The sequence below is a fragment of the Poecilia latipinna genome, unplaced genomic scaffold (assembly GCF_001443285.1).
Source record: "Poecilia latipinna isolate Pla-1442-1.1 unplaced genomic scaffold, P_latipinna-1.0 Scaffold1645, whole genome shotgun sequence".
Classification (NCBI taxonomy): domain Eukaryota; kingdom Metazoa; phylum Chordata; class Actinopteri; order Cyprinodontiformes; family Poeciliidae; genus Poecilia; species Poecilia latipinna.
In genome coordinates, this window is record NW_015114261.1 from 22,353 (window position 1) to 29,698 (window position 7,346).

The window sequence follows — 7,346 nt, forward strand, 5'->3', positions numbered from 1 at the left end:
AAGTCCAGTCAGAATCCTTATGAGATGGCTAACCAGGAGCCCGACCAGCCGCCTTATGGGGGACCTTTTCAGCCCCAGCAGCCATTCAGGCAGTCTTTTCAGCAGCCTAACCGGCAGCCTTATGGGATGTCTAACCAGGAGCCTAACCAACCGCCTTATGGGGAGCCTTTTCAGCCCCAGCAGCCATTCAGGCAGTCTTTTCAGCAGCCTAACCGGCAGCCTTATGGGATGTCTAACAAGAATCCTTATGGGATGTCTAACAAGCAGCCAAATCAACAGTCTTATGAGATGTCTAACCAGGAGCCCAACCAACCACCTTATGGGGAGCCCCAGCAGCCATTCAGGCAGTCTTTTCAGCAGCCTAACCAGCAGCCTTACAGGATGTCTAACCAGCAGCCTAACCAGCAGCCTTATGAGATGTCAAACCAGCAATCCAACCAGCAGCCTTATGGGATGTCGAACCAGCAACCCAACCAGCAGCCTTATGGGAGGTCGAACCAGCAACCCAACCAGCAGCCTTATGGTATGTCCAACCAGCAGCCCAACCAGCAGCCTTACGGGATGTCAAACCAGCAGCCCAACCAGCAGCCTTACGGGATGTCTAACAAGCAGCCTGATCAGCAGCAGCCTTTATCCAGGGATGAAGAGCAACCAGAAGAGCCAGGCATCTTCACTGTGGAGCCAGTAGTGCAGAATCAAAAATCAGGCCCTGTTAATGATTACTTTGCCTACTCCATCTTCACCATGGTTTGCTGCTGCCTGCCAATGGGAATCGTTGCCCTTCTTAACGCCAATGCAGTAAGTATATCTATCTCATACTTGGTCTACATTCTTCTTTTACATTAGAGTTTCACTCACAAGTCAGTCAGCTGAAGAACCTGTGGTATCTGTGGAACAACTTTCTCAGCAGCAATTGAGATAGAAACTTGAACACAGTCAGGTTTTCCGACACTTTAATTATCCCAGACACAAATCAGAACTGGTTTTGGAAGTGCTAAAGCAAGATGACAACCTTCAATGACTTTCCCAAAGCTCATATCTCAACTACCTCCAGGACCATGTCCTGAAATGCCTAGGCTATGAACTCAACAAATGTAAATGAGCTCAACAACTCTCTGAATTAATTAATTCATCCCGAGTATGAGTGATTGTAAACCTCTTAGCATCTTAACACATGAACACGAAACGTGAAACATTTTGGTGTAACATTACAAGTGATAAAATAAAAGTATTTAGACGTTTTTTATACCCTCATTGAGCATGCTTCTTTTGAGCTTGGGCTTATCTTTTTTATTGCTTATCTGCTGACTTTGTGAGAGCTGCTGGTTGTAAAGTAAATTTCTTCCCACAGATAATGACGAGTGATCCTTGATCCCCCTTTCTTTACACGTGGTTAACCATTTTGGGCACCAATCTTGCATCTTCAGCTGTTAAAGACAAATATGTTTCTCAACAATTCACAATGATTAATGGGTGACTACAGACTAAATATAGCCTTCTGGTCTGGTTGGTTTGAATTTGCATCTGCATAGATGGCACATTTATTGGGACTTTTAGGTCTTGACCATTATTGGTTTGTCAATTAATCAGTTTGAATTTTCTTAAAGCCAAGGTGATGTTGAACTTCTGGCTATTGCATAACATACATTTGACTGAGTTGGTTGCTTTTTATTTATTGGTAGGGATTTTCTACGGGGCCAATCAGCGAACAGAGAGAGAAGTCAGACACGATGAGATCAATTTTATTCGCTGTTTTAGAATTGTAGTTTTCCTGTAGGTTTGGCAACGGGAGCGGAAGTGGACTAAGCTGTTCAGTCCAAGTCGGTCACGCTTCCAAAGACTGAATTAACATTAAGAGCCGCCTCGTTCGGCTCGGCTCTTCTCTCTTTGCAGTGAAGGAAATATTTTTTTAGCGCCGAACTGGTGCATTGCCTAAGTCATGGACCAGCATTAGATTGGATACAACTTCAACACAGTCAATGTTTCCCAGTAGTTGAGAGCCCAAAGCCTTTGAACGGAGCAAATAGCATCGGACAAGGGGTTGGTTTTTACAATCTTGGTGAAATAAAAAAGCATGAACTCATAAGTTTATTGTGCATTGAAGAGTTACTGGCAGTTGTAAAGTCACTGAAGCGGGGCATTTAATTTGCCTTTGTGTTTTTTTTTTGTTTTTGTTTTTTTTAAGTCTTCTCTAATGTGCTGTAGAACTATGAAATATTTATCACTTGAGTAACATGTTGAAGTTTACGCCTATAAATTGATCAAACCTTGATCACAAAGCTCTAATTTGGTGAAGGCCAGACTATAGCTTCACTTACCAGTGGTTTAGATGGTGACAAGTCATTGAGCACATTTGTTCACAAGAAAGTGAAATTAACTGAGGTAATGTAGAACGACATCAAAACAGTCCTGAGGATTAAGAATTAAATAAAAATGATAGGCTTTTTTTTGGTCAGGGTTTGCTAAGATACAAATCCAATTAAGCTCAGAGAACTTGGAAAAATTAAAATGAATAAATAAATAAAATACTTTTAGTCAAATAGATGGCATTCTATTTGACTATTGTATGATTTCTTAAAGAAAATCTTTGTGCTGAATTTTATTAAGGGATATGAAAGTAAATGGGAAAATTAAAAATAAAAAACATTTTCTGAAATCTGTTTGTCTTTGTCACACGTTTGCCCCTCTTTGTGCTGCTCCAGCACACACAGACCCAACAAAATACATTATAGTTAATGGTTTTAATGTTAATTGATGTAGATTCTTTTACAAGACACATACATATTTCTTGGGAAATATTAAAAGGCTGCGTATTATTAATGAACATATGTTGTACCCTAATGGGCATATGAGATGTGATGTCTGCAGGAAATATGATTCAATCTTTCCTAATCAGAGGACAAAGTTCTGACACGTGAATTGTAAAGTCTAAGGAATTGTTTTCCGTAATCCAGATAGCCAGAACCATAAAATACTCAGGTCTTCTTTTGGACAGGACCCAAGCCTCATCATGCCCAGGTCCTCAGCAACAAAAGGTTCTAGAGAGCAGATGTAACCATGTCTTGTTTTGTTTTCTTTGCTTTCTCTGACCCTCAGACTCGTAAAGCCAATGCCAGCGGTGACTGGGAGAAAGCAAAAAAGACCAGCAGGCGGGCCCGGATAATGAGTCACGGGGCTCTTGGACTTGGGATTGGAACTTATATCTTAATCGTTATAGCTGTTGCAATATATTTAGCGTTTAAGTAAAATTCCTTAAAAGTGAGTTCATCTCACTCTTTTTTCTCTCTTTTGTCAGTCTGAATCAAGTGCTGAGACAATCGGAAGACACCTAGCCATGTGTCATCAAAATCTGTCTGCTGATAAAAGTTATCCATCTCACTGATTTATTAATTTAATCCATTTGTCTCAACATGTTTCGAATTTTTGTCTCCACAGTCAATCACAATCGTTCCTCTATTTTCATTCTCATCAGAAGTATGCAGTTTTTTTTATTATTATTTTATCGTTATTTTAGCCAAAGTAGCATCTATGAAAAACCTTTTGTGACTCAAATTGAATGCAATAATATGTTAAGTACATTTCTCATAAAAAAAAGAAAATTCTTTCAGTTACTTAATAATAACCTCTTAGCTCTGTGTAAAATTCTTCTCAGACAATAATTATGATCATTTGCATTTCTCTTAATAGCCTTTAAGTAAGTGAATGAAGATTTTTTCTTTTTTTGAGTGTTAATTTAATATTACATATTCTATGTACAGTCTTAAATGATTAAATGTTTACAAGTATGAAAAAAATAAATAAAACAAAACGAACTTAATTCTGTGATTACTTGGCCTCTGTCAGTTTGTAAGTTAAAAACATCCATCCATCCATCCATCCATCCATCCATCCATCCATTCATTCATTCATCCATCCATCCTCAGATTCTCCTTTTTTCATAGTTCCATATTTAGGATCTAATCACTGTAGGAACTGTTACACATCCATTTTCGGACTCTGTACATTTTACATATATAAGTTTGCTAATGGAGGTGAAGCATTCATCAGTCGAAGAGGTCGTGGCCCCCTCTGGTGGACACATTTGAAAGTGCTCAGCTTTACAAACTAGTGACGACTCACCAGTGAACCAACCAATTTAAATCTCTTGCTAAAATACAGTCAAGAGTCATCAAATAAATTAAGTTGAACTACAATAAGTGGACTTCTCATCAGTCCCGAAGACTGAGATCTCTCAGAGTGAACAGTAGCGGCCGAAAACCAAAAGGCCTTGAAGTCTAGTGTTGCTGGATAACGGCAAGTTTTGTTTTCCTGTCGATGAATGAATGTCGCCAGGTGTCCCACTTTAACTTCACCCACCCACCTGCTGGTTCCAGAAACAACAATAGAGAAGATAAAGCTGAACAAAGCTATACATTAAAAGGCGGACCCAAACAAGGACTAAATGACTTTAGGGAAATTAAATAAATTCACCTATCCATCCATCTATCCGTTATCTAACACACTCATCCTTCCAAGGACGAGTGATAAGTCTTTCTGCATGTCTCCTCCATGCAGAAAAACCTCAGGCTGGGACATTTGCCCACTCTATTACACAACCGACCGACTGCTTGACCGACTGTAATCGAACAGAAATCTAAAGCAGTTTCAAAAATAAAAACAGATTTCAACTTCAACTGAGCAGTTTTGGCGCAGTACTAATTTGATTTCAGATCAGCAAGCAGGTGGATCCGACTTCTGATTTAAACCCTCCATTTATTTCATTCTTGAGAAACTATTTTTTTGGTTCATGTTTAAGATTCTCAAACTGGTATGTGGTGCATAAACACCCACCATCCCTGATCACTAGAGACGAGAGGTGAAACTTTTTGTGCAGTTGATGTGAATTTTCTTAGCATTTTCTCTGCAATTTTGTGTATTTGCAGTATCAAACACCCGTTTCATTAGCGGTGGTGTTTGGTAGAAGAGGGCACGCTTAGAAATCTTTGAGAGTTAGTTTAAAGACTTCTGACTGTTGGATCACTTTTGGTGTTTCTGGCAACAATTTTAAACGGAAAAAGTTTCCGGCAATAAACGTTCAGGTTCAATGCTCCAATATGCTCAATGTGGCTCCAAATGTTAGAACATACACACACGCTTCTCTCTCAAATATTTTCACTCTGCACCTGACATCAAAATCACCATTTCTCAATACTTTCTGGATGTTGAGAAGTTTGTAAGAAATTAAAGTCAAAGTCCAGTCACTGGAGAAAAGGAAAAAAAAAAACTCAACCTCAAAATCAATATCAAAATAACGCATATTATTAAGATGTTTACTTGGATAGAGACCAAATGAAATGAAGCAACATATCCTCCACTCATACATACAATCTTAAAGCCGCTCTTATTGCCCAATCAGGGAAAACCACTCATTATACTGCTGTGTTTTTGTGAGGCCAGCCATGACAGGAGCCCTGTCATCTCTATTGCCCATCATCATCATCATCGTAAACCTGAAGATAAAGATAATTTCGGATGCCTCACTTCAACATTCAACAAGACTAGTCGCACAGCTGTGTAGAAGCAGGAGGGAGAAAATTGCATAACTCTTTACAGCTGCATCATGGATCACAGCAAGCAGATGAGAAGTCCTTCAGCGAGATGGAGCGCTGGGAATCCCTCCACAAACCAGCCCTCCGCTCCTCCGCCTTCCCAGGACAGATCTTTTCCCTTGTCTTCAAGAGAGCCACAGGTAACCATCAGCATCCAGCAACACTCCTCGATCTAGTAATACTGTTCTAATTTGTTTCTGTGTCCTGAATCTGGATTTACATTCATTTGGTTTAATGGAAAACATGTCTTATTTGACTTCTGCTTAACAAAGTATATAACAGCCAGTTTTATACTATAAATTATATATATATACTGTGTAAACTGGTGTTTGAGCGAAGCAAACATGAAGCTTCAACTTTCTTGCTCTTTCTTTTTTTTTTTTTGCATGACATAGCCTCTGTATTTCATTAAGAACTGAACCAGAGCAGAGGAGGCTGCACTTTGGACCGGCCAGAGTAAATTTAGCCTCTATCGATAATTACAGGAAGACATGATGGACATGTGGGAATAAGATTAGGAATCACTTTACACATAAAATTATAAACTGAAATACTGAAATCCTAAATGAATATCTGCTTAGCCTAGAAATTCAATAATTTCCTGTCTACTCAACATCGTGTCAGACTGTCCCAGAGCAGCTGTGGCTACTATGCAGTAGCTTGTGTTAATAAACAGGTGAGTGACTGAATGTGATGTGAAACATTTGGGGTGTTCTGCACTTTAAGTTTTTGATTCAACCCAGTTTTATCCTCTAATCTCTGAGACTCAACATTCACTTCCCCAAAAAAGCCAAATACAACCACAGCTCTCTGTTCTGTCTGTTTCTTCACGGCTGCTTTAGTTACCGGTGCAATTTTCTCACAGCTGAAAGTCGTCGATCAGATCTCAGAGTATTATGTAAAAGTCAACCTTCATTGTAACGTCGTCATCTGCCTCTCTTACGGGTTTATGTCTCTTCAGTCTAAATTTAAGGCCCAGTTTTAAAAAGGTTTTATTGCACTGCATAAAGTTTGGGTCTGGAGTCGAACAGGCTGCTGCAAAACATTTACTCTTTTTCTAATTATTTTATGGCAAATGTGCTGTCCTCCAGTTCAAACCAATTTCAACAACTCACTGATCAAATTGTGAGTAAACCATGCGGGTTTCAGGTAGTGTATAGGATTACAATAATAGAAAACAAAGAAAACTGATAAAACACATAGAATAACTGGGGCTCACACATTATGCTGTGAAATTAATTTAAATAAATATCTTTTAAAATGATCTGCGCTCTCCCAGCGGACTGTCGTGTTATGTAATAATGTAGATACCTCTTTGCTCAGTAAAAATTGTAAAAATTCTCCTTTTTTTAAATCAGACAGATTTCACTTATGTTTGTTGCTTTCACTTTACAATTTTCAACTCATGCTTTTGCGTGAATTCGATTTTTAATTTCTTCTGTGTTGAAAATAATTACATTGTTTGCTCTGCTAATAGTGGCAATGTTGTTTCTTAAATATCCAGAAGTCTTGCATTAAAAACCATTAGCATCTCACATGCATACATAGAGTAGAAACCAGATATTTACAAACATCGGATAAAAATACACATACACATTTTTTAAAATCATTGCCTGAAGTCAAATCAGAAAAAACATTTCTTGTTTTATCTTAGATAGAATTACCAAAATTATTTCTATTTGCTAGACGCCAAAAAAAAAAAAAAAAAAAAAACTTACAAAAAATGTTTTTTAGAGATTTTTTTTTTTTATTTTTTTT

At 38.3% G+C, this 7,346-nt stretch overlaps 1 long non-coding RNA gene across 1 annotated transcript in view; it reads right to left on the reverse strand.

The window, feature by feature from the left end:
- Positions 1-5,289: 5,289 nt before the first annotated feature.
- The window catches only part of LOC106964247 (uncharacterized), a 5,513-nt gene continuing 3,456 nt past the window's right edge, over positions 5,290-7,346 (reverse strand). The window contains exon 2 of the long non-coding RNA XR_001428355.1: positions 5,290-5,711. This is a non-coding gene — a long non-coding RNA (uncharacterized LOC106964247). The remainder of the gene's footprint in view (positions 5,712-7,346) is intronic.